At 52.4% G+C, this 27,940-nt stretch overlaps 1 protein-coding gene across 3 annotated transcripts in view; it reads right to left on the bottom strand.

Annotated features, from left to right (window-relative positions):
• Positions 1-26,735, bottom strand: part of CUEDC1 (CUE domain containing 1) — a 76,850-nt gene extending 50,115 nt beyond the window's left edge. For all 3 annotated transcript variants that reach the window (XM_049701684.1, XM_049701687.1, XM_049701686.1), the window contains exon 1: positions 26,619-26,735. The gene's annotated coding sequence lies outside the window, so the exon portion shown is untranslated. The remainder of the gene's footprint in view (positions 1-26,618) is intronic.
• Positions 26,736-27,940: the final 1,205 nt, after the last annotated feature.

Raw genomic sequence — 27,940 nt, 5'->3', positions numbered from 1 at the left:
CTCAGTCGGCTAGAGGTTAAAGGCCCAGTGGGTCTGTTCAGTTCCAGAGCCCGTGCTCTAAACCCTCCCTATTCAAAGTGCGGCCTCCGACTGGCAGCATCTGCACCGACTGGGACCTTATTAGAAATGCAGGATCCCAGGGCCTACTCCATACCTACTGAATCAGAATCTGCATTCTAGCAAAATCTGCGGTTGATTCCCATGCACATCCCTGTTGGAGAATCCCTGCTCTAGATCACCAGTCCAGCTGATTTACAACCTGGTTTTATCTTGCTGAAGGCAATATTAGAATGTTTGCTTTCTCCACACGTGCACACACACAGCTGGCAAGTAAAGCAAGCAAGGTGGTTAAGGGTTACAATAATCCATCAGTGACACATGCAAAAGGCGTATTTTAAAAAGGGCTGGGAGGACTCACGTCAAACACTCATCAGTGGTTACCTCTGAGGAGTGGTATGGGATGGGGAGAAGGGGTGGTGGAAGGGGGGGCCATTTGTTTTATTTGTTTATATTTTTCGTTTTTAATATTTATTTATTTATTTGGCGGCACCGGGTCTTAGTTGTGGCATGCAGGATCTTTAGTTACGGCATGCGGACTCTTAGTTGCAGCATGTGGGATCTAGCTCCCTGACCAGGGATCGATCCCGGGCCCCCCGCCTTGGGAGCATGGAGTCTCAGCCTCTGGACCACCAGGGAAGTCTCAGGCCATTTGTATTATGTGAAATTTTTAATAAAAAGAATGGAGTTGTTTATTGGTTACACAATTTTTCATAAAAAGCATGACAGTTCCCCGGAAGGCCAGGAAGGGGGTCCCTAGGGAAGTGTTGGTAGAAGAAAAGGGTTGCTGGGCTTGTAGTCATAAGACCTGGATTCAAGGCCAGGCTCTGCCCCTAATTTGCCTCGGGACAGCAGGGCTCTCACTTGGCATCTGTGGGCCTGTGTTTCCCCCACTATAAAGGGGGGTCGCCCCACGTACCCTTCCAAGCCCCACAGCATGGGTGCAGGGACCAACCGTGCAGCGAAATGCACAAGAGGCCTGTGTGAAGGGCAGGGTGCTGTGTTTCTTGAAAGGAAAAGCGACGAAAGAAAGCAGTGAAACATTCCCCCTCACTCATTCCATTCCCCAAACACAGGCAGTCCATGACTTTATAAGGAAGACACACAGCAACCTGGATTTAGAGTCCGTGGGAGCCCCAGGCTGATTTTCAAATCCTTATTCGAACTTACAAGTTAGGTTTGGACGTGGTTCAAAACACAGAGAGAAAGGGCTTTCTCAGCATCTTGCCCATTCTCTTTGCTCCTCGCCGGGTTTCTCTGCAGGCTCAGGACTCGGGGATGCCGTGTTGGGGCACAGATGCTCCCCTCTGCTGTGCTTTCCATGTCTCCCCACACATGGCCCCAGCCCCGGCGCTGCCTCCCAGCTGCTCTGAGGGTCCACAGTTCGGCTCCCTCTGGCCGATGCCTTAGTTTCCCCACTTTTATCTCAGAACCGGAAGGAGCAGCAAGTCCTCCCCTAGCTTGTCTCGGGGGAGGGGTGGAGTCTGGGTCCACAGGGATAAAGGCACTCGCTCCAACCCACAAAGCTAGCTTAAAATAAATAGAGCTGGGTCGGGTTCTCTATGACCTTCGGAAATACCTCCTTTTCCTTAAGATTTTTCCATCATTCCTTTGCAACTTGTCCCCTCATTCTGAGAGATGCACAAATCTGAAGACTAAAAGCTGCTGTGCTTTTCCTCAAACTGAATGATCCTAAAACCACACAGTCTGAAGGTATCATTGAAACTGAGCCAGAAAAGAATCCCCTGGCAGATTTTCCAGTGAGAACCAGGCCCTTCGAAACCATCATGAGCTTCAGCTACAGTGAAGTAATGGCGAAAGAAGCCTCCGCGCAGGCAGCTCCAGCCCCAATATACTTGCGTGGCCTTAGGCACCTAACGTCACCTCTCCGAGCCTCAGTTTTCTCATATGCGAGACAGTGAGAGAACCGGCACCTTTCGGGTTTAAAAAGAAGATTCTAGATAAGAATAAAGCCTTTCATGCAGAGTAGGAGCTCAGTAAATAGCAACTATTACCATCATGATCATCTCACTCAGGACCATCCAACCCAAAGACAGGGGTCTGTCTAAATCAGTTCTCCACTCTTGTCACACATTAGAATCAACTAAGGAAAGTTTTTTCCTTTTAAAAAAATACCAGTGCCCAGACCTTATCCCCAGTGACTCTGATTCAGTCGTGTGGGTTAGGCCCGAGGGAATCAGTACATTTGTTACAGCTCTCCAGGTGATTCTAATGTGCACCTGTGATTGAGAACTGTGCTCTGAATCCTTGCTTCTCAACCTTGAATGTGCACACGAATCTCCTAGGGGCCTTGCTAAAATGCAAGTTCTGACTCAGCAGGGTTAGCGTGAGGCCTGAGAGTCTGCATTTTCAACTAGCCCCCAGGTGACGCCAGTGCTACTGCTTCATGGCCTCAGGAAGAACGGCACCCAAAACTCAAGGTCTTGGGCAGATGGCTGGCAAGTTTATAAGATTCTTCTCTGGAAGTCTCAAAGGCTGGCTCTGTCTAGCCAGGCTAGAGCTCACTGCCTCCTGGAAGTAGACAGCCAACTATATGCCCTCAGACTGGGGCACAAGGACCCAGAACCAGAGCTTGTCCTCAGATGACTCTCTTTTCGGCTTCATGTTGTTGTTTTTTGGCGGTGGTGGGTGAGGCAGGGAGGGGTGGTCTTAGCAAGACCCTGCAGACACGCGTGGCCACAAAGGCACACTAGCAAGTTAATCATGACACCGCACCCCGCATTCCTGTGGAGTTGCCCTCTCAACACCGTCGAAGACAAAAGCCAGAAGGAAAGGGTCCTAGTTACTTTCGCTCAGATCGGCGGGGTGTAGGAGGGCATGGCCCGACCTGGCACCATGGCCCATCCAGAAGGAGCTGAAAACAACTGCGCCTCTGGTCCGCCTGCCTCCTCTGATCAGCCAAGCAGGAAAGCTTCCTGCCTGGAGCTGGCTAGGTAAGTGCACAGTTGAAGGGACTCCAGGGAAACGTGAGGTGGGAAGGGGCTGGACGGGCAAGTCCCTCCGGCTTTGAGGGTGGCGCATTTTGTGACCCTAAACAACATCAACAACCCAACACTGACGGGGCACCTATTACGTGCCAGAGCATTTTACAGAAATACTCTAATTGGATCCTCACGTCAACTTTGCAAGTCAGGCATCACTGCTTTCATTGTACAGGTGAGAAGACTGAGGCTCAGTGGATAAGTAATGGAACTTCCAGAGGACAGAGTCAGGATCGGAAGCCAAGCTCAAAACTTAAAATCTCTCGATGCCTCAACTTACGCTTTCACAAGAAAGGGAAAAGCGTATAAATGAACAGAACTGAAAGTGGCTTCGTTATTAATCATTATCCTCATCAGAAGTGTAGTTAAGAGATACTGGGAGAAACGGTTGGTGTCTGTCCTGACGTTCAGGTGGCTAAGCCCAGACCCCTGCGGTCCCCAGGCCCTTGAGGGGAGGGTGAAATGCACCTGACGACTCCAGGGTGAGTACAGGAGCCTTCAGGGGAAGGCCCAGCTGTGGGATACAGCTAGGGTCCAAAAACCCAACAGCTCAAGGAAGGAGACGGAGCTGAGTCACAGATGCATGTTCCCAGCACCCGGGCCACCATGCCAGGCCCAAGGCTGGAAATGTGCCCATGGGCCCTGAGGGCCAACCTGAAACTGTGCCCCATCGCCTCACCCCTGCATAAGTCATGGAGGCTTCCTGAAACAGCCAGGGGCCGTTCAAGGACTACAGCACCAAGGGCCAAAGAGGCCATGCTGGGAGCCTCTGTCCCATTGGCCCCAGGCCCCTCCTCCCAGCACCCTGGCAGCTCTGGATTAATATTACACCCATACAACCCCGACAGTGGCTCCTGACCATCCAGCTCCGTGAAGTTCTGAGGCTTAAAATACAGACAAGCTGGAGATGGAGGGGAACAACAACAGGGGATGCACAAGGAAGCAGTGTAGCCACTGAAAATGTTTTAAAACCACACCATTTCATTAAGAATGCTCATTCTACAGTGTTACCTGAAAAAGCTACATGCAGAAGTATGTCATCAGTAAGATTACAACTGATTGTTTAAGAATCTATGCACATTAAGATGAAGAACAGGGCTTCCCTGGTGGCGCAGTGGTTGCGAGTCCACCTGCCGATGCAGGGGACACGGGTTCGTGCCCCGGTCCGGGAAGATCCCACATGCCGCGGAGTGGCTGGGCCCGTGAGCCATGGCCACTGAGCCTGTGCGTCCAGAGCCTGTGCTCCGCAACGGGAGAGGCCACAACAGTGAGAGGCCCGCGTACCGCAAAAAAAAAAAAAAGATGAAGAACAGAGGGAGACACAATCAAATGTTATTGGTGGCACCATTTAAGTGATCAGAATGATCACTTTTGTTGGAAATTAAGCATGTTCCAGTTTTTCTGGAATGTAATGTAGAAGGTAAACTACACAGGGGTCAAAGGAGCACATTCTTTTTTTTTTTTTTTTTTGATTGAAGGACAGTTGATTTACAAGAGGAGCACATTCTGACTAAAGTCCGTGTGTCTGAGGAGTCAGGATGAAGACTTGCAGACAGGGCACAGCCCAGGCGAGACAGTTCACAGCAATGAGATGGAACAGGCACATCTGCAGTCCAAGGCCACGGGACTATGGTGCTCAGACCTGGGCCAGCGGGCCAGTGGGGGACCCTTCCCAAGGGGCTGGAATTCTCCAGGGAATATAACAAAAAGCCCCTTAATCCTTAAAGTGCTCTAAAGGACTCTATTGAAAGGCGCCTACTGAAAGAGTGCAGTCAGGTGCTCTGCCCCACGCTGGGGGCAGCAGACAGCTGCCACTGCAGGCTCCAGCGTCCCTCGAGACTCCCGGCCGAGGAGGATTCCTGCCTGTGCTGCAAAGCCCCACCAGCACAAGGACAGAAGAGAGCTGAGCTTCACCATATGGGGCTCAGGAGCCTCCTGGGAATGCCGGCGGGAGGGGGAATGGCAGGTCCCTAAGCCCTGTGCAAATGTGAAGGAGGGAAGAGGTTTAAAGTGAAGGAACAGCACCAGCTGTCGCCAAAACAACACTAATTACAGGGGCTGTGCCGCCTGCACCAGGCCGGGCTCTGCAAGCAAAGATCCTCCCAGGGGCCCGGCAGTCACCCGGCCGCCTGTGCTTTGCTGCCTTGTGGATGGGCTGCAGGCCTGTCACCCAACTGGGCAGGGAAGCCCAGGTCCAGAAAGCAACTTCCACAGGTCCTGCTTACTGAGACGTCCCCATCACAGGGTCAGTTGCCTGGGCTGCGGGCCAGGGCCAGGAGACACTGGAATGTGGACAGGACTTGAGAAGCTCCTTCTCTGGAGTTTTTTTTTTTTTTTTTTAAATTTTTGGCTGCACTGGGTCTTCGTTGCTGCTCGCGGGCTTTCTCTAGTTGCAGCGAGCAGGGGTTACTCTTCATTGCAGTGGGCGGGCTTCTCATTGCGGTGGCTTCTCTTGTTGCAGAGCACGGGCTCTAGGCGTGCAGGCTTCAGTAGTTGTGGCTCGCAGGCTCAGTAGTTGTGGCTCGTGGGCTCAGTAGTTGTGGCTCGCGGGCTCTAGAGTGCAGGCTCAGTAGTTGTGGCTCGCGGGCTCTAGAGTGCAGGCTCAGTAGTTGTGGCACACAGGCTTAGCTGCTCCGTGGCATGTGGGATCTTCCCACACCAGGGCTCGAACCCATGTCCCCTGCGTTGGCAGGAGGATTCTTAACCACTGCACCACCAGGGAAGCCCTCTGGAGCTTTTAAAGACCTAAGTATCTGGAATAGCAACAGTAAAATAGGAAAAAATTGACGTCCTTGTCCCTTGAAGCTGGGGAAGGGGCAGAGTCAAGTGGAGAGACCAGAAATGCCAGTTCTCAGGGGCTCCTCACTCGCAGCTCACAGCTCATCACGGCAAGGAGCTCAAGTTCACCATCACTGACGGGGCGTGGGGGCGGGGGGTGGGCCCTGGACGTCCTCCTGCCCAAGGCATTTCTGCTGAGACCCTGGAGTGGACTGAAAAAGGCCCACACTCAGGAAGCCAAGGAGGTAGGAAGCGCCCGGGTCCAGACCCGGGTTTTGTCCCTGTTCTGTGGCTTCCTAGCCATGGGGCTGGTGCCAAGCCGCTTCACTCCCCTAAATTAGGTGTAAGCGGTACCCATCCTCGCTACTGCATCAAAACGTGTGCAGATCCACGAGAAATGCATGCGATGGTATTTCTAAGACTATCAGATGCTAAACAAATGGAAGGTGGCATTATGACTAGCGGGGCGTCATTATAAAGCGGGGGCATTTTGCTTCTCTCTCATGACAACATGCAAATTAGAAGCAAAAACAGACACATGCCTTGTTTTTCAAGCCCTTCACCCACACACTCTAAAACAGGACTGGATGGGGCAGCCTCAGGAACATAGGATGGGGCTCCTGAACCGGAGGGGAAAGGGAAAGGGAGAAAGGAGTAAACAAAACCAGCGAGACTAGGGAAGAAGTAAGAAGGTTAGAACCCAGATTCTGGCCTCCTGGGAACGAGCCCCGCGTCCCTGGGAAAGAGGCCGAGATGAAAGAGAGGCGCAGCTGGGGGAAAACAGGCCGTGAGAACAGGATGCGATTGTTCACCAGGACAGGCTGAGCAGCCACCCCGGCTTTGTGCGTTGATGTAATTAAGGCCCGGTAGGTGGGGGCCGAGGTTTGGAATCCTTTAGCTCCTCGCTATTCTCCCGGGACAGCTGAGCCCGGACTTGGGGCTGGAACTGGGGGCGGCTCAGCTAAAAGGGGGCAGCGGCCCAGGCGGCCAGAGGCGAAGCCCTCATTCCTGCCTGAGAGGCACTTCCTTCTCCCCAGTACTTTCCCCGGGAGTTCCCTGAAGGCCGGCCTCTGCCCTGACCCCAGTTAACACTCCCACTAATTGCTGGGGCTGCGAGAGCCCAAAAGCCCAGGGAGCAAAAGAGCCTGAGTTAATTAAGGAGAGAAAAAAAGTCTGCTTCTCTGTTCTTCCTTCCCCTCCTCCCTGCTCCTCTGGGTCGGGCGTCTAGTTTCAGGGAAGCTCCAGAGGCAGGGATCTTCAGCCTGGAGCCAACACCAACAATGGCACATGGAAATTACTGAACGGGAGCAGCTGGGCCGCGAGGGCTTCTAGAAGCCTTGCTCCAAAGCTGTCCAACTTTCCAAATTTCCCAGAGGTATGTCAGGGGGCCACTCCACACCCATCCAAAGGAAAGCCTCATGGTCTCAGTCCAAATACTGTTTGCTCTCAAATCAGCACAGCACAAGTTCTTGCTACCAAGGTGGGATTCCTCCAGAGGGCAATGGGCATTCTGTAAGCTAAACAGTAATAATGCAACGTAGGCATTTGACAAATATTACCTCATCTAATTTCACAACTACCCTATGAGGTAAGTACTATCCTTGTCCCGACTTTATAGATGGGGAAACTGAGGCTTAGAGGAGATAATTAATGCACCCAAGTTCAACAAGCCAGCAAGCAGCAGAGGAACGATCCAGAGCCCTGCACTCTGACTCCACAACCTGCCACTTGGATATTCTAGTACACTAGTAACAAGCCTTGTGGAGCTTCTTAGCCAAGGGTCCTTGAGGTTTCGATGAGGTCCAGGGATCTCCCCCCAACGACATCAAATGCACAATTGAATGTGTTTGGGTGTGCATACGCTCTTCAGGGTGAAGGAGGGTGTCGAAGTTCTCTTTAGCTTATCAGAGGGGTCTGGAACCCAAAAAGAGGTTAACGAACATGGGCCAGTGAGGTGACAGCCCAATCCATGCCTGCTAAGTTGACTCCAGAGCACGGACCTTCTAACTTGAGTCCCCTACTCTTTCACTTCATCTCCTCGTTCTGATGAAACATCCAAGCGGGAAGCTGAATTTCTCTGCAAAGAGATGATGCGCTGGCCGTTTAGAATTAGGCAACTTAGCACTGAAAATCCACCACCCGGCCTGCTTGGGAGAGGGGATCCAAGAGATACACTGTGGGGGAGGAGAGGGAAGAGTTAACAGTCCGGCCCTGCGGGTGAAAGGGATTTCCTACCCACTGCTTCTTACTTCTTTCCACCGCTGCAAAACAAGTTCCAACATTGTCCCAATCCTGATCCTTGGTTTTGCTTGGATTCACACAGAGGAAAATACATTACCTGCAGCCCTAAACTATCAGAAATTCACAGGGGGAAGAAAGTTTCTGTTCCAAACGAATTTTCTACACTTTTAAAGACAGCTGTCTATCTAAAAGCAATGGTATTCCCTTAACTGCAGCCACTGTCCTCATTTTCAGATGCTCCAAGACAGCAAACAGTAACAGTGCTGCTGCTGCCCACAACTGACAGCCAGTATTATCGAGCACGCATTCTGCGCTCCACCCACGCTTACCTCATTTAACCCTAACTCCAACCCTAGGAGGCAGAGGCGTTATTATCTCTGACTTACAGATGACAAAATTAAGACTCAGAGAGGCTAAACAGCTGCCCAAGAACACACAGCAAGTTAAGTGACAGAACCAGGGTTCAAGCCCAAGTCTATCTGACCCAAAGATGGGGCCCTAGACCAGGGCCACTTAAAGCAGGTCTGCAGACCATTCAGAAACTGTTAGTCGTGGATCCAAGATAAGCACAGGAAAAGAGAGTAAGTAAGGATTTAGAGACGTTTCTAGCAATTTGATATTGCTACCACATTCAAGCATGCGACGGGAGACTTGCCTCTTTGAATAGGGAAAGCATATAGACCAGTTAAGACTTGTGCAGAGGGTCATGCTCGTCGGGCCACATATCCGTCCCCAGAAGAATGAAATAAACCACCTGTCCTTCACCTCAGAGTTTGAGAAGCACTGCCCTAAAGCGCTCTGCAAGGATGGGCACCTACGCCCCTCAAATGAGGCCACTCCCGCAGTTGCCCCCCTCAGCGAGCAGTCTTCTAGCAAGGCACTCCTCAGGCTTTTACGTGCCCGCAAACCACCTGGGCCTCTTGTTAAGATGCAGACTGACTTGGGCAGCCCGAGGTGGGGCCCAAGACTCTCCATTTCTCACCAGGTGGCGTGGGTGCTGCTGGTCTGGGGACCCGACTTGAGGAACAAGTTTCTAACGGCACATCACACAGGGGCAGATAAGGCTGGTTCCAGAAACTCCACTGGACAAAGCCAGCCAGAGCCCAGCAAAGGGCCCGAGAACAGGCTCGCCCCCCGGCACTGGCTGTGAGGGGGCAGAAGGCCCTGCATGGGACCGGGTTCCTATCACAGGCAGCTCTAGCAACACACCTTTCCCACCCCAACCTGAGCCTGGGACACCAGGGGCCCTTTTTTCCTGAGTTGCAGAGAAACTGCCTTAAGGGCAGAGAAGAGCGGCTCTGAGGAATTTGCTCCCTATAACCAGACCCGAGAAGAGGAGGTATTCTGATTAAACTGTGCCTCCTGCCTCAGCTCTGCTCATGCCACCCTGCAGCTGGATCTCAGCCAGTGATGCCCAGGGAGGACTACCACACACGTGTGTTTGGGTCATCCCAGGAGGGCAGAAATGGCTCCTCAGTGACCACTCCTGTGGCCAGAAAGGGCCACGAGTAGGGAAACTCCAAGGGGAAATGGTTCCCACTTCCTTCAGGTTACCTGTCTTATTCCCTGGAAGTTCTTGACCGTAGAGACTTTCCTCCTTATTACCAGTCTGTCTCTCCTAATTTAACTTATGGCCCAAGGACTGAAAGACTATGTACTTATTAAAGGGGCAATTCACAGTAAAAGGCTCAGATCTCCCACTCATTCAGGGGTTCACTGTTTCATTCAAAACTATTTATGGGGTAACTGCCATGTGTCAGGTACCATGATGGACTCGAAAGACGAGGGACACTTCCTCACTCTTCTCTAAGAAGTAGGGAATAAATGACCGAAGGGGCCATGAAGCCAAGCCATTAACTAAGGCAAGGGGCACTGCATCTTCCTGGAGCCAGCGGGAAGGCGAGCTTCTGCACAGTAGCTTTCATATATGCATGGACTTAGGGAAAGTCAGTCCGAGGGTGGGGCTGGGCACTTGAGGCCGATGGTACCTGACAGGGGCTCCTTGACTTGACTCACAACAGGGCGCAGAAAGGCCTGAGGGTTACTGACACACACAGCAAACACAGAGGGGCTTGACGTCCAAACCAAAAGTGTCTGGACAAGACACAGACACAACTCTGGGGAAAATCAGGCTGAAAAACCAACTCCGGATCTCAGCTGACTCTCATGAAACCACGAGGCTCTTTCTTCTTTGCGAAAGCAAACCACATTCTCCTACCTCCAAACCCTGCCATGTGCTATGTCCCTACAAGATGCTCTCACCAATGTCAGTAGCACTACCACCCCTAATTGTGATAGCCAAAAACGTCCCCAGACACTGCCAATGTCTCCTAGGGGACAAAATCATCCCCATTTGCAAACACTGCACTGGAGGGATGGCCGGAAACCCTGGCTGTGCATGAGTAACACCCATGCCTGGGTCCCACCCCACACACATTCTGATTCTGGTCTATGATTCTATACGTAAACAAGAATGTCTGTCACTTTACAGGCCCTTAATGTTGCTTTAATGTGCTGGTTGACTCATCCATTAGACTGACTCTCTCCAGAAGCATGAACTACATCTCTTATTTCCCTCTCTCCACAAAGCTCCAGACAGTGCTCTATGCAGTGCCTATTTTATGCTAATCAGAAGAGTCTGGAAAGTTCTTGAGCCCTCTCCACCCCCACTTCAAATGAAGAAGCCACTTCAAATGGCACCATCTCCCCCAGATGCAACAGTAGATGACAAGAAGAATCTACAACCTCCAAACCTCAAAAGCAGGAGGGGACAGAGGAGATGGGGGCCGATGAGAATGCAGCCACCTGACTTGGGTCTCAGTGTCCAACCTCTGAATGAGTCCCCCTTCATGCTCTCCTGTGGGTTTGAGGACCATTTGCTAAATGGCCAAGACACCCACCTATGTATACTCAAGTTTATTGACCCCCCACTTTTCTTGACCAGAATGGGGGCAGCAGCAGCAGTAGAAACTCCAGTCTACCTGATTGAACGCTGTTTTCCTCAGGCTGACGGTGACCTGAAAATAAATGCAGGCCCAGAATCCGCTCCTTTCTGAGCTGGAAAGGTTAGGATCTTTCCCCACACCTCGCTCGAGGATCCCCAGGGGGATCTGGAGAGCTGATTGACAGAGGCCTGGCCAGTGTTAACAGTTAACTGATGTAGTCAAGTTCATGTCCTGCCTCCCCATCTCCCCACACCTGAGGCTGCCCCTGCTGGCCACCCCTTCGGACAAGGCCAAAGAGGGATGGAGTGTCAAGGGAGAAGATCTGGCTATTAACCCCTAGCCGCCCTAAGTGGAAATGCATTCATCATTCACACATTCGTTAACAAATGTACAGAGACTACCTTAAAAGTGACACAGGTGCTTAGAGAGCAGACATGCCATTCTTCCCAATTTTTATACTTGAGTTAAAGACAAAATGAAGGGAGGGAAATCCAGCGGCCAAGCTCCCCCAAAGACAGCAAAGGCTATTCAAGCTCCCAAGATCAGCTTTCTCACTAAATTTCACTGGCTAATACATAAGAATGTAAATTGCCATTTGGTTACATTACACTGAACGAATGACTTAGTATTTTCTCATTTGCTATTCATTGCCCAAAGGATGCGTGAGTCTTAAAGATCTGCTTCGGTGGCCCTGGCTAGCTTGCTAAAATCCGTCTAGGGCAGGCGTCCGCAACCCCTGGGCCGCGGATCGGTAGCCACCCGCGCGGCCAGTTAGGCACCATGCGGCACAGCAGGAGGTGAGCTGCGGGCGAGTGAGCGGCGGGCGAGACAGCCGAGCTTCATCTGCGGCTCCCCATCGCACGCACAACCGCCTGAACCGTGCCCCAAACCCCCCAACCGTCTGTGGAAAAACTGCCTTCCGCGAAACCGGTCTCTGGTGCCAAAAAGGTTGGGGACCGCTGGTCTAGGACACCGAGGCCTTCCATTCTTGGAGGCCAGCAGGATAGGGATTTTTTTTTTTCCCAAGCTTCCTTCCCTCCCCTCAGTTACACACAGACACACACACCCTGTTGCCTGGAGACTGAACACATTCCTCATGCTTACGTTTCTTTTCATTCTCCAGAAGCAGGATCTGTGGAAACTGGGGCCTCCAGGAAACAAGCCTGGGGCGGGGGAGGAGGGGACCCGGAGTGACACTTCCTCACCAACAGGCCACCCCCTCCCCGCTGCCCCCCTTTCCTCCCCGGGTCTGAAAAGCCCTCTGGCTGCAACTGAAGGGCTCCCACAGGGAACAAGGCCCCCTTTGAAAGTCCGTGTTGACCGCAGCCCGGCCGGGGTTGCCATGGCCACGGTCCTCCCGGCAGCCCGGAGCCGGCGCAGCGCCGGGACACCCGTCCTGACCCCCTCCCCGGGGCCCCGCGGGCCCCCGACACCCCTCTCCTGCACCCCGCAGCTGCTGGAAGCGCCGATTTTCCTCAAATCAGAAAACATCCTCCTAAAAGGGACGAAAGGGGATTAAGGCTTCCCCCGGAGCAGGCCGGAGGCGCCTCCCTCCGGGCCCTGCCTCCCCGCCCGGCCGTCCGCTCACGGGGACAGGGACCCGCACGACCTCTTTCTGTCATTCATTCTCGCAGTGCCCGGGGCCCAGCGGCCAGGGAGGTCGGGACCGGCCGGCTTGGGCTCGGCCTCGGCCTGAAGCCGCGGGCCGCCGGGACCCCGGGCCTGACGGCGGCAGCCGGGCAGCTCCAGCCTCGCCAGGCCCACGTTCCTCCCGGTCCCTCCCCCCGCCCCCCGCCCCCCTCCGAGAAGCCAGAGGGAGCTGGGCCTCTGAATAATTCAGCCCTCAAATTGCTCTGTGGTCGGAAGGGTTTCTTCATTTATTTTTTAACTCTCCAGGATCTGCAGTTTCACCACGGGAAGCACTTTAATCCCAAACGTGGATCTGGTTTGAGACCCGGGGCCTCCCAGGACTGCAGGGAAGGGGGTCACTGAACTTCCAGAATCCAGCCAACCGCCAACCCAGCGCCAGGGCTGGGAAGCGGTTGCAGGTCGGGAGGAGGGCGCAGGCCTCCAGGGAGGAACTGAATTACTAGAAAGCCCTGAGCATCAGCCCCCTAGGCTGCCTCTAGTGGGCCATGTCCAGCCCCTGCCCCCCAGCTTCCCACCCTCCCTCCCCACAGTCCTGATGTTCAGTCTGACTCAAGAGGCCTGGAGCACAGTGTTACCACGCGGCCACAGGTCCCTGGCAGCAGGCAGCTTTGGCTTCCGTTAATCATGTTAGCTGATGTTTTACTGAGCCTTCATGTCATATAACCCTCACAATAACCTAATGAGGTAGGTACTATGAATATCCTCATTTCACAAGTGAGGAAACAGACTGGAGGAGGTTAGGAAATGTCCCCAGGTCATATAGCTAGCAAGTGAAGGATTCACACCCAGCTGTCTCACTGCAGACTGCAAGCCTTAATGCCCATGTTACATGGCCCAAGCATACGCTGCACACAGCATCCTCAGAGAGCAGAACTCGGCCCGAAGAGGTGAAGAGCCTTGCTCGTAGTCACACAGCCCACCGGGGCAGTGTCGGACGAGGACTGAAATGCCATGATCTGGGCTAACATCCTTTCCACAATCACAGTGTCAACTACCGAGGCAGGTGAGAGCACACTCCAAGTATTCCCTCTTTTACAACGTTACGGTCTAACGGCCTATAATCGAAGCTTGACCCCTGGCAATGCCCCCACGCTAGTCCTGTCCACTCCCTCCAGTCTCTGCTCCATGACCTTCCAACAAACAGCTCGCCTGCCTCCACCAAAACTTAAACCCTCTCCCACAGCATTATAATCTCTCCCATCCCCCTCCAGGGCAGTGCGATCTCCAAGACTCCTAACGAGAAACCCCACACCACCCTGCCAGCTCATATTTATGCAGCACTTTATAGTTCTCAAAGCGCTCTTACAGACATCATCCAATCAACTCGACAACCCTTGAACTAGGTAAGCACCAGCACCTTTCTGAGGACTGCCCCCACCACCATCCACAGGGGACAGCCCCCAAGCCAGGTGGTACTATATGACCATGTGTTCCTGACCATCACTGCTTGGACCAGCAGGAGACAGCTGACACAAAGGAACAATCAGACTCTTTCCTCAGGAATTTGAATCAAGGTTCTGAGACACAATTCAGTCTGATAGTTACTGGAAGGAGGATGGGTATATTTGGGGGCTGAGGACCCATGACATCTGGCACACATCCACAGACGCAGTGGCATCCTCCAGTTCCAGGCACTTGGGAGGCCAGCAGTATTTCCTGCCCTTGATTCCTCCATTCCCCCGTAGCTTCAAATAGCTCAAGCTGGCTTCTGTTACTTGCAGTCAGTAGAGTCTGAACTAACAGATGGGTGGATAATTATCCTCCTTTTGCAGACGAGGAAAGAGGCTCACAAAGGTGGAGTGACCAAATGAATATCACATGACCAAAATGTAGTAAAGGAGAGGTTAAAATCCCCGCGAAGTGACTCTCCTTCAGTGCCATCTCTTGCCTCCTTCCCTGGATTAAAGAAAGTGGCAGGTGCTCCCTTCTTGTTAGTGTTTAAAAAAAAAAAAAAAATTATAACTGAGGATAAGTGATTAGGCTGGAGGCACTCCAGTGGTTTAAAGCCAGAGACAAGAAATACAAAATCCTCTCCTTTGAAACCATGAAGACAACCCTTTGCTCCTCTACATTTCCCAGCCTCCTTTGCAGTTAGGTTGGAGCCATGTGACCAGTTCTTGACAAATTAAATGCACACAGAAGTAACAGGTGTCAGTTCCTTGCTAAGGCAGTTAAAAGCCAGGGGCTGGGGAACTGTGATGGCCCCATATTCCAGATGGTGTGGCTACAGGTGGGGGAGGGCTGTCTAACCCACGTCAGACTTTCCATGAGCACAAATGAACCCTAGATGGTGTCAAGCCACTGGGATGTCAGGGTTTGATTATTACTGCAGCACAGTCTAGCTTCTCTCCTGGCTGAAACACACGAATCATTCAACCGGGGCCCTTCAGCACATTTCTCTGGTCTGCAGGACGCTGTATTTGTTTGTCTAACATTCATTTGTTCAACAAATATTTCTAGAACATCAAGACTAGATGCTGTAACGTGTCCATACAGCCAAGAGCACAGTAGTGAAAAAGACCCAATCCCTCTCCTCAAGATGCGCCCTATCTGGTGACCCACAGGCCCTACATTGGCACTAAAAGGAGCAGTCCTACAGGTGTGAAAGCAGGACCTCCCACCCAGCCACTGGCTAAACTGAGCCCAAGAAAAGGTAAACTTCCAGGAGGCAAAGACAGCTTGTCCCAGCAACTCCGGGAGGGTAGCAGCCAAGACTGAGTTCGCACCGGGTTTTCATACCCTGGGCTGTACCAGCTCCCCTCCTGCCAGCCATGCGGCCACACACAAGTGCCTCCCTTGCCCTGGGCACAGAACAGAGGGGAGAGGGCATCAAGGAGGAGTCATCAAGAGAGCAGGTGGCTGGCAGAACACAGGAGCAGCAAAAGACACGGCTCATCTGCCCTCACCCTCTTCTGCAGCAAGAGTTATCTCCTCTGGGAATTACACTCCTGCTTAATTTATTTTAGCCCCCAAAGTCCCCAACAGCTGAGCTTTTTTCCCCTGACCCCATGTAGTTGAGGGCCAACCAGAGAAATCATCACTCTGTCTCTTTCTGCCAAAAGCTAGATGAGGAGACAAGTGAGGCAGGTAGGGCCACCACATAGAGTTGTACGGGCTGTTCACTGCACAAGGTGCCCATCCAAAGGGGCAAATGGGGCTGGAATCCAACCTATGCTCTGCTTACCAAGCTGCATACCCTGGAGAAAGGGTCCCTTCTTCTAATTCACACACAGGTGTCTGCTCTATGCCGTGGCCCCAGAAGCACTGGAGCAGGGGCTTCTCCACAAGAAGCGAAGAAGTTTGGTGATGGGTCCGTGGGAATGTACTGTACTAGCCTCTCTCAGTTTGGAGTCTATTTGAAAATTTTTACAATAAAGTTAAAAAAAAAAAAAAACCACATCCCACTCAGTAAGTGGCTGTATTACTTAGGCATGTTACCTTACCCCTTAGCCCTCAGCCTTGGTTCCCACACCTAAAAAGACAATAATCCCTGGCTCATAGTTTGGTACAGGACTAAATTAAATGACTGAAGTGAAATGCTTGAAACGAGTGAGTCCTCTTACACATGGGAGCTGTTAACAGTAGCTACTGCTGATGGCTGCGGCAAGAAGGAAAACGAGGCGAAATGGGGGCAGCGGGGCCTTGCAGAGAAAAGCAACCGCTCTGGGGAAAGTTCGCCATGAAGCCAGAGGGTGTCTGAAAACGGCCGCCGTATTACCATTCCTAAACTGGGCTTCCAGGGGGGCTGATCTGAGGGAGTTTTCTTGCAATACCTCCCTCCCAGGTGGACTTTGAATTCCTCTGGGGACTCCAGCCTCGGCTCACAATCCAAATGACAGTCCACAGAAAGGTCACAAAGAGTGGCTCAGAAAAGGATGCGCCCCCCAGCTTCCTCGCAAACTCAGAGACACACAGGGCGGCTTCTGGGTGAGGCGGGGCAGGCAGGGAGTACTCACACCTGGAAGGCTCCTGTCTGAGTTCTAAAGAGAACAAGAGGTCCCCAAAGATGTCCCAGGGGAGTCAGGCGTTAGCACAGGGAGGGCCCCACCCCCTTCATGGGGTGGAGTCCAAGTGGCCATTCACGTCCCTAAAGGTCAAAAACTATGTTTGCAGTGTCTCTAGTTGTATGTGATGAATTTTATATTATTATCTTCAAAATTATCACTGCTATGTATGAATTTCACCAGTGGTTTGCCATTTAAAAATGACACACACCCCCCAATTTATTTCCCCTTAAGGCTTTTTCCTTCCCCAGAGCCTCACGGGGATGGAGAGGGCTGGAGGTGGCAGTGGCACAAAGCTGGGAGCCCTTCCCAAATCCCCTGGGGGTATCTCACCCTTGGCTCGAGCCACCAAGACCCTCTGCGTTGGCCTGGCCTCTACCTTGGGATACCCAAACAGAAGGCCTCTGGTTTCAGTCAAATGCCACCTCACTCACTCGTCCTTTCTTTTCTTTCTTCTTTTCCAAGATGAAAGCTAATAGGATGATTCACTCTCTTAAGTCAACTCATGAGAAGAAAGGAAGTCACCCAGGTTCCCAATTCTCTCTCCTTTGAACACCAGCCACTCCATGGCTCACCCCCATATGCATTTCAGAGAGATGCAATAACAAAGAAGAATTTCCACTCAAAAGCCCATCCTTCACCTTGCCTTTCATGTGTCAAGAATTTGCTATCTGTATCCATAGCAGTTAGTTCTAAGTTTCTGAAGCTGTCACAGCTGAGGGCTGAGTTGGGATGTAAAGACAGGCTTCCAAATAAAATGATAGGAAAGTGATAGGAGATCCCTATCCAAATAAAGTGATAGGAGAGCAAAGAGACACATGGCCCTTAAATCCACAGCGCAGCCCCTCACGGCAGAGAGTAAAAATCCACCCAGAAAATGTCCTTCTCTGTCCCTGTCGGCTCTCTTCAGCTCTGTCCCAAACTTAGAAACAGCTGTTTCCCTATAACTCCAAAAAAAGCTCTCATATGCCCCATCTCCTCATTCTTTCCAACACTGTGATCTGTACACTTAATCTACCTCCAGGCTCAGCTTATCCCTCCCTCAGCTTGTCAAAGAAGAAGAGGAACAGTCAAGGAGTAAGAAGTACAACACGACAACAAAGCCCTCTTGGAAACACCATCTACAGACTCAGCAGCCCGGCTTTCTGAGTTCAGATCCCAGCTCCTCGGTTACCTAATTGTGTGACCTTGGGCACGTTGACTTAACCCTCTGGGCCTCCGTCTCCTCATACGGAAAGTGGTAAATAATACTATACTCATACGGGGCTGAGTAAATAAATATATACTCTTAAAATGCACAGGAAGGTGACTGGCATGCAATAAATACGTAATAAAAATGTTATAATTATTAGACCATCACAACCATCTAGTGCAACAGGGATTATTATTACCAGCTCTAGTTAACAGATGTGTTCAAAAGCCATTTGTTGCCGGGGTACAATAATAGATTAACCTCAAGAAAAGTACAAATTAAGAAATTAAGTGATCTGCTCAGAACAACACAGATGACACAGTCCATACATGGCAGAGCTCAGCCTGGATCTCTCATCTTGGACTCCAAATCGCACACTCAGAAATTTCACACTTTAACACGCTCCCTTCCTCAGGCATGGAAATTTGAGAAGTCCCATGGATAAGCATCAAAAACAGACTTCAATTCTATAAGCCCCAGAGAGTGGCAGTATCTCAAGGGAATGTTGCAGGATTTGCCAAACAAAATTAATTTCCATTTGTTTTCATATTCCAAGAAAATATACCAAAACGGCCTTATACCACCTCACCAAAGGTGTCAAAAGACCCCTCAAGGCCAAGGATCACACCCACCTCAGCAATAGTTCAGGCTCCCTCGAGAGGCTCCCAGGCTGTCAGCAATTTGCAAAAAAGGTCAGTGCAAATCATTTGGGAAGGCGTTTGTGCAGGCCTGGCCTAAGACATGTAGACTTCCACCAAGCCCGTAGTTTTTAAAACCATGCACTGTCTTCACCCTGGATAAATAGCAGCGAGGCTACAGAAATATTTCCATCACACCCGAAAGCCTGCTTGCCACCACAACGCATTGAAATGGATGTTTCCAATTCGAGGAGAGCTCAACAAAAACATCGAGAAACACCCCAACCTTTCCAGCAGAGGTAACCATTCTGGCATTTAGGAAACCTCTGAACACGAGTAAAGGATGTTTGTGGACACAGATTATTTGGGAAACATATGCCCTCATGCCCGAAGTCTAACTATATCTAATACATGGATTGAGCCCATTTCTTCCAGCTCTATTATGAATGTTCATTCATTCGAAGATTTCTACACAAGTACTTTCATCAGTGCTCTTTGTGTATTTCAAGACTGTGATGAAATCATCTTATGGCCATGCTGGAGAGAACTAGGAGTAAAAAGAGTTTAGCACTGGAGCCCTGGCTCTACCACTAACTAGCCACGTGATTTCATGAAATGATGATAATAACAATAATAATAACAACAGCAGTAGCAGCAGCAGCAGCTAACGTTTATTGAGAACTTACGATTTGCCAAGCACGTGCTAAGGGCTTAATAAGTGATCCTCATTAGCAACCAATAGGGGATATTACTACTCCCATTGCATGGGTCAGGAAACTAAGACTCCGAGAGCTTGAGTAACTTGCCCCAAGAACACAGCAGCAACTAGCAAGGGTGGATTCAAACACAGGCAGTCTCACTTGCAGTTCTTAACTACATACCATAGTTCTTTTCAAGGTGCTTAATGACCCAGGACCACAAATTCCTCTATAGGAGCCGTCTGGATAATCTTCAAAATCCTTTCTGGCTTTGAAATTCAGTGATTCTTTTAGAAATAAAATGAATTTATGACTTCGAGGAATAAAATGCAATGATGCTCTAGCACTGCTAAGGTGGGATGAAACATCTGTGTCTGCCACACCCACATCCGGTCCGGGGAGGAAAAGTGCTGATTTTCTAGGATAATGATGCCCTGTGAAACCACCAGACTGGCCCCAAACTGTCTCAGGAAGAACGACAGCTTGAAGACAGCGTCTTAGAAGATGCTCCAACTTGCAAAGGTCTGCAAGTTCTCAACTATCAGCTCTCAAACCTTCATTTGTCTCTTTTTTTTTTTTTTTTAAGGAAACTCAAACACAAGAAGATGCAAGTTTTAAGGATACCGGTACAAGGTGGGTGTAAGCCTCATGGCACACTGACACCTGGCTTTCCTCTCAGCTCTGCACCTGCTCGTGGAAAATCCACCTCATCCAGGTAATTCGTGTTTTACAGCTTCCCTACAACCTCCCAGCTCAGTAGTCCTGTAACTGTGCGGGGTTTTGCCCTGTGCACACCTGCTGCTATCTTCCTTCTTACGCTGCCTCCCAGCCCATAGATACACACATGCTCAATGGCCGCCTTCCCCGACTCCGGCTCTGATTCATCTTCCTCCTCTCCCTGCTCAGCCACAGGAGTTCCCTGCCCACCCACCTTGCCACTAGTGGCAGCCAATGGTGAGACTCTCCCAGCTCACTTCTCTCACTCGCCCTAGCTCCCCGCGCGTGCTCTCTCTCTCTCTCACTCAGCTCCTGGTACAGCCTGAAACCGAAACTAATCTCAGACCTGAACGAAGTGAAATAACGATTTCCTACGCCTGATCATCCTACACGACCACAAGGAATCTTCTCCGCAGAGCTCCAGATCTAGCGTGTTGGTCGCCGGGAAAAACAGAGTTCTGCAGGTGCCTGCTAAAACCCGATGCTTCCTTAATGAACAGGCAGGAGGAAGGAAGAGATCCTCCACAGGGTTTTCTGCTGCTGCTGCTTTTCTTTAATTTGCACAAGTTAATTTAAATTCACCCCAGCAAGTAAAGTTCACCACCCAGTATTTTAAATTCCTTTTCCAGCGTCGGTTCGTGTTTGGCTCATTCTTAAGCAGATTCTCTTCTGAGAGCAAGCCTTGCTCCCTTTGGAGATCTCTGCAGCCATCTTGCTTGCTACGCAGCTTAGATGGCTAGACCACATGCTTTTCCTAAATTCGAAAAATGCAGCCTTTACTTTCATGCTGGGAACAAAAACAACAACTACAACAAACGAACAAAGAGAGCAAGTCATCATAAATGAACATAAGGTCTGCCCTTGAAACCCTTTCAAAGAATTATACATTCTGAGAAAAATCCCAAACTGTTCTGTTCATCATTCTTGCCCCCAGCATGCTTTTGGACGCCTTCCTCTGTTGCTGGGGGCATCGTGTAAGGATTCAGTTGTCGGCTTGGGCAAAACAGAATTGAAATGGTAAATGTACTGGCCCAACAAGTGTTTGGTAGAAGAGTAATAACTTGTGGATCGTCTGCTATTTACTCTTCATTCAACAAGGTTTACTGAAGGCCCTGTAGGTATGCCTGAAGCTCATCTAGGTGCTGGGCCAGAAGGGTGAATAAGATGACCGCTAGCTCCGACTGGGCCATTCTCAGAAACATCTTGTGATTAGGAGCTGAAGCTTTTCTCTAGTGCCAGCGGCCAGACAAGCGGTCAACTACTTGCAGGTCTCCTGCAGCCCTCTTCACGAGGCGTGGACTCCACCCAGTAGGGCTGCGGAGTGCCCCCAGAATGCATCCCCTCTGACAGGGATTGACACGGGGCAGCACACAGCTGCTGGGCAGACGTGGTTTGTGTCTTGGCTCATTAACTAATGAATGAGCCACTTACGGTGATGGGCACTCTTCAGTCACTTCAATGGTAAAAGGAGGGGTTAGGCCAGATGTGAGCAACATTCTAGCTCAAAAATTCCAGATCCTCTTCCCCTCCCGTTGCTGAGCTGACACAGATCTCGAGGGGCCTCTACTTCATCTTCCTGTCTCCAGATGAAACCTCTTAAACCACAGAGACAAATGGAACTTGTTCCCATTTCTAAAGACCTTCGGGGATGGCGGTTCCCCTCCGCTCCTGTGTCACTTGTTCTCACATCTCACATCCTATCTGCAACACTGTCCTCAGACCTTACTCGAGTCCTTCCTCTGCAGTTTACATTCATTTGCCTCTGGTTCTGCTTCTAAGTACGGAGAGACAAGAGTGAATCACTGTGTTCTGAGCAACAACTCTTACAAGATTTTTATTTCTTCTTCAGCATGCTCACTGCAGGCAGTATAGGAGGTGACTTTAAAAACCACAAAAGCATCAAGGTAGCCAAATAAGGCAAGGGCGTTGCAGGATCCAGAAAATTCGACCCTCGGTTCTACTCAGAATTCACAGAGTGGAAGAGCGATATACTCTGTGGTCAGATCAAAAGCCCATGGGGGGGCTTCCCTGGTGGCGCAGTGGCTGAGAATCCGCCTGCCAATGCAGGGGACACGGGTTCGTGCCCCCGGCCGGGAAGATCCCACGTGCCGCGGAGCGGCTGGGCCCGTGAGCCATGGCCGCTGAGCCTGCATGTCCGGAGCCTGTGCTCCGCAACGGGAGAGGCCACAGCAGTGAGAGGCCCGCGTAACGCAAAAAAAAAAAAAAAAAAAAAGCCCATGGGGCAGCAGCCACCTTTACCCTCACTCAGCTCAAGTGCCCCCTCCTGCAGGAAGCCCTCCCTGTCCCAGTTCCTCTTCTGGCTGGAAAAGCATCCCCTTCTTCAGCGCTTCGCCTCAGTGCAGCATTTGCCAAGGCAGCTAGAGTTCTAGGCTGACGTATTTATCCCCCCAACTAGACTATAGCCATCTCCCAGACAGGGGTCATGTCTTAGTGACCTTTGTACTCAGGGTCAGGCCCCAGGAGAGTGTCTGGCACTTAGCTAGTGGTTCTCAGTAGGCTGCGCTAGGCTGAACCCTCCAGGCGCGTCCCAATGATGCTTGAATGTTGCATTATCAGCCCTTCACCCGGAGCACATAACCCCTCCAATCCCCCCACCCAGCATCCCTGCCTCTCAGCCCTTGGCTCAGCAGGGGTCTCTCTGAGAATTTTCCTAACGATGTAAGCTCTATAGCCAGGCCTCTTGGGTTCAAATCCTGGCTCTGCCAGTCTCTAGCCATGTGACCTTGGTCAAGTTACTTAACCCCTTTATATCTCCGTTTCTTCACTGAAAAATAGATATAATATCTCATAGGACCTTGTGAGGATGAAAGGAGCTGATCCATGAGAAGCACTTGGAACAGGGTCTGACCCACAGCAAGTGCTCAGTGAGAGCTGGAATTATTATTTACCAAGCCTATTGCTTCACAGAACCCCTGACCTGCCCCTGGCAGCTTCCACTCCTGACTGACATTGGGCTTGCCCACCCCCCACTAGACCCCCTTCCTCCAGGCCCCTTCTGCCAGTTCCTCCAGGACCAATATTAGCATTAACATAGAAAACCATTCAACCCTTTTTACTGATTATGATCCTCCCCCCAACCCCACCCCCACCAGCTTAGAGGGCAAATCCTCCAAAGAGAAGGGAGAAGAGTTGGTTCCACAGCAGGGCTACGAACGCCGGGTCATTCTGCCCCCAACTATGTTTCTCTGTCATCTCTTGACATTTCAGCTCGTCATCTCCCCTCTGCTCAAAATTTAAGCCTCATCCTATCCCATTCCACCCCTCCAAAAGCCAGCCTCAGCCTCTAGTTTTTACCAAAGATCTTCCTTAGCAATAAGAAGCCTCAGAACATTAGCACCCAAGTGAAGAAATAATAATAATAATAATAGTAGCTTCTGTCTGGCATAGATCTCCTTTCATTTTTTCTAAAGCTGAGAAACTGAAGCATCTACAAAGTCATAGAGTAAGATGGAGAGCTGGAATTGCAACTGGGAATATGTATGTAACTTCAGATCCTGCATTCTAAACCACTAAGCTATTATGGAAATGGGCACAGAGTGGCCGGATTGCCTCCTGGGGGTGGAGGTTAGAGGGATTTGGAAAGTTTTCATCCCACCAATCATTCCTCAGTGCATTTCACATTTTATGAAAAGGGAGTTTATGTTGACAGGCATTGTTACTCTATTTATTATTTATGACCTGTTTTAAAGATAAGAGCCATAGCTGCATTATTAGGAGTCCATTATATTACTCTGACACATCAGAGATGCCTACTGGGAGGTTAAAAGCAGAGAGCATCAGAGAAGAACTGAGTGAGCCGACATAACCAGCATTCTAAACTCACCAACCTGTGGCAGCCGGTGTAGCGGCCGACAGACAAGTCCTGGCCACCGATGAATGCGAATCTCTAGTCACCACAACGGGACCCTTACATCCCACCAACACAACTTCCAAGTTCCAAGTCAGGGACCACTGGACCACAGTGTCTCCAAAGCCCTTTATGGTTCTCACTGCCTGTAAGTCTAAGAGCCAACAAAACAGAGACATCACCTCCTCCAGGCCACCTTGTATAGTCAGAGGTGATCCCTGTCTGACTCCCAGCTTCTTGCCCCCCAAGGCTCCAGAATACACCTGCCTATGTTGCTTATTGCCAGGATCGGGGAAATCCATAGGGCAAAGTAAATGTAGGAAGCTCTGAAGGAACAGACTAGTCTGAGTGCTACCACATGCTCAACACTGCTTGCTAGGCAAAGAAAAGTCTCCATGGACTACCATTGTCTGGGGGCACCTGAACCTAAGAAGGGCTTCTCAGTACCAAGCAGAGAAGTCACAGACAGCAGACCCTCCTAAAGGCTCTTCCAGATCCCCAAGTATAAATGCCACCAACACCTGAGCAGCAGCCCAGGGCCCAGTGAGCTTTGGCTAAGAAAGAAAAGGCAGGCCAGGTCTCCTTGGGGGTGCACTGGGGATGGTGACAGCCATTCCCTCTGGCCCCGACTTGCCTAGTCCAGAAGGATCTAAGGAACCTAAAATACCTCGATCCTGGCCTTGAACAACTCTGCCCAAAGACCTCCTCAAAAGGAGGACTGTCTTTCATGCTTACACTCTCCACTGAAGCACCTTCTCCCACCTCAACCCCGTGGCCCCAAGAATGAGCTGGGGCTATTAAAGTACCTCGCTCCTATTCTGTTGAAACACCAGAATATCCATCCCTCACCCTGTCCCTGTATTTACCTCTAATTCAACAGTTCTGTGGCCCTGGCCCAGTTAGTGCCCAGAGCCTTCTCACCACATAGACAGCAAAATCAGCCCCTGGAGAAGGGCCACCACATCAGCCCCCATCCTCTGGCTAGCTGTAGGGAGCTGGGATCTGGTCCAGGGTTTCCAGGTCTCTATGGCCACGGCCCAAAGTCGCATCGGAAGGTCATGAGAAAAGCCCTCTTGAGAGGTCTGCTCTCCGCACCCTGGGACTATTCACTGACCCGACACAAAGGAGAGAACTGCTCTGAATGGCCTAGGCTGGACCAGACTCTAGATCAGGGGTCTCAACAGGGGCCCCAGTTCCAAGGGGCACAGTGACCTTCTGATACTACATACAAAATGTGTCCTCACACACATGCACGTGTCAGAGGGAGGGAGGGGGGAGTTAGAGTTGTCACCGGATTCTCAAAGGGACACATAACCCCAACTCTGGCCCCAAGTCCCTCCCCCCCGCCCCATCATATCATCATCCCTAGACCATCCTAGCTGCCCAAGGTCTCTCTCCTATTTAAGGATGTGCCCAGGCCCGAGGCCCCACTCCTGATCCCCTGTCTCCTGCTCCTTCCAGCTGCAGAACGTGAGCTGGGGTGGGGTCCCTCACACACCCTCCAGCTTCCTGGTGACCTGAGCCAGGTTTCTCTCTCCAGCCCAGGGATGCCATCCTCCATTCAAACTGAGGTTCCAAAGGCCTCGACTGCCAACAACAGAGAGGGACCCATTTCACACTTGATCCCAAGGGGGCCAAATCTCATGGTGAGACAACTTCCTTCATGAGAGAATTCCTGGTGTCCCTCACCTCCTTCAGGCACACCTGGCCAGCTCCACCCAGGCTGTAAAGATGAGCATGCCTGGCAAAGAAAAGGAATGAGAGGCCCAAGCACCTCCCTGAGTCCCTTCTCCCGAGCAGGGCGGCTCAGGGTACTGCAGGGTAACTAACAGGAAGGCACCCTCCCCGTGCTCAGCGATGCTCCTGCCGGAGGGTCAGGTGGGGAGTGAGAAGGTCTTGTATCCTCTATCACCTCTAGGACAACTTAATAAATTCCCAGTCACCCTCCACTCTAACCACAAAAAGGAAAATCTAAAACCTCCCTCCGCTTAAATCAAATTCCTCTCCCGGAATTTCATTTCTTGGAACTAAAACTTCTTTTAACGGGAAAAGAAACGGGCAAGCCCGTGCTAGGTGTAAGACAACAATGCAACCAGAAAATGAAGAGGAAAGAAAGAATTAGCGCCGACACCAACCCCCTGGAGCTTAGAGCCCTGGGCACTTAGGGCCGGACGGGGTGGGGTGGGGGGGAAGCAGGGGCGGGGACAGTGCCTGGTGAACTTTCCCTGGCCGAGCCACGAGAGATGCAGCTCCCAGGGGACCGGGTGGAACCAGAAAAAGCTGAGCCGACCTGTGACATCCGCGGGGACAGGAAGCGAACCTCCCCTTTTCCTAAAAGGAGCTCTGGCCCCGGCAGGCGCCCCCCGCCCCGCCCCCCCGCCAGCCGTCGCCAAGCAGCCAGCGCCCCCCCCAACCCGGCCCGGGCCAAGCGGGGAGGGGCGCCCACACACACAAGGGGGAGCAGCCGGGGAAGGGGCTCCGGGCGGCGCCGGCTCGCCGAGGCCTCGCTCGCTTTCCCCGCGCTGCCCGCCCGCGACCACCCCTCTCCCCGCGCGACCCGCTCCCAGCCCCCAGGTGCCCGCTCGCCCCGCGCGCCCGCGGCCCGGGAGGAGGCGGCGGCTCGGGAAGGATGCGGGGCCGAACCGCCGCACGAGGCTGAGGCTGCGCGGGCTCCCGGCAGCAGCGGCGGCCGCCCAGGGAATCAAACTCGCGCCCGCCCGGCCCTCCCGGCGGCGCCTCGGAGACCGGGCCCGGGAAGGTGGGGCCTGGCCGGGTCGGGGCCGCGCGCGGGCCGGGCGGCGCCGGCGGGGAGCGAAGGGAGGTCTTACCGAGCAGCCGCGCGCGCGTCCGCTCCCCGCGGGCCGGAGAGGCCGGGGGCTGGGGGAGGGGCGCGACCGGCGGCGGCGGCGGCGGCGGCGGCGGCGGCGGCGGCGGCGGCGGCGGCGGCGGCGGCGGCGGCGGCGGGCCGGGTGCGGCGGCGCGGCTGGGGCGCGGGAGGCGGGGAAAGCGAGGCGCGGCCGGCTTCCTAGCGGCGGGCGGCGCGAAATGCAGCTGTCCCTGCGCGGCCGCCGCGGGGCCACAAGTGGGGCTGCGCGGGGAGGAGCGGGACTGCGGGCCGAGCGCGGGCCGGGCAGCGGCCCCCAGACCCTCTCCGATGCAGACCCCTCGGAGGGAGGAGGGAAGCGGTATCGGGGTCCGCTAGTAACGCAGTCGCGGGGGCCGGGGGCTGCCAGGCCAAGACGAGGCGGATCCCCGCCGGACCCCCGCAGCAGCCGCGGGGACTCCCGGCTGGCGGGCCGGAGGGCGTGAGCGGGGAGTCTCGGTCCCGGGCAGAGTGGGTGCGGGGCGTCCTGCCCCCACCCTGCTCGGGGAGCGACGCCGGGAGGGAGACCAGAGACCTCGGCTGGGGGCGGGGGAGACCTAAGAGCCGGACTGCCCGAGAGGGTGCAGAATGTGGACACGCATCTGGGACCTGGGACACCTGTGGTGGAGGGGAGGGAGGCCCCCCGGGAGTAAGGGCTCAGGAAAGTAAACAAAATAAAAGGCTGAGGTCAAAGGAGATGGTGGGGAGGAGGTCAAGAAATCAAAGTAGTACCCAATCACACCATCAGATGTCACCTGCCATCTCCCCATCTCCTCTCAAACATACCAGGTCACTTCAGGGGCGTCTGAGCCCTGAGATCTCCCACAGAAGAACTTGTTTAATAAATGGGAAATCAACTTTGGCTCTTCTTTTCCACATGGTTTAGTTTCAGACTCCAACTGGGGGGTGGGTAGGGTGGGGCAGGTGGTGGGTGACCTGCCAAGCATCCAGCTTTGAAGAGGAGCTACCTAAGGAAGGGATCTGAGGCTGACAATGGCCAGAATGCACGTCCAGCACTGCCCCCAGACAGCTTGCCAAGGCCTGCACCCTCCTCCTGGATAAGCGTGCCTTAGAGACCCACTTGCCCATCTGGGTACAGATCTTAGGGAACAGCTCCCTCTCCCCTCCTCCCCTGAGGGCTTGCAGTCCCCTAGCCAGCTGAGACAAATCAACGTGCTCAGCCACAGAGACATCTGAAGGTAAAAACCACAAACCAGAGTGCCCCAGACACCCGTGTGTTTCCATCATTTGCGTGTCGAGGGTAAGTTTCTTCAGCAGGTTGGGAAC

This window comes from Orcinus orca, chromosome 19, assembly GCF_937001465.1.
Source record: "Orcinus orca chromosome 19, mOrcOrc1.1, whole genome shotgun sequence".
Classification (NCBI taxonomy): Eukaryota; Metazoa; Chordata; class Mammalia; order Artiodactyla; family Delphinidae; genus Orcinus; species Orcinus orca.
The sequence above is the reverse complement of the archived record's forward strand: the minus strand, read 5'-3'. Positions and strand labels throughout refer to the sequence as shown.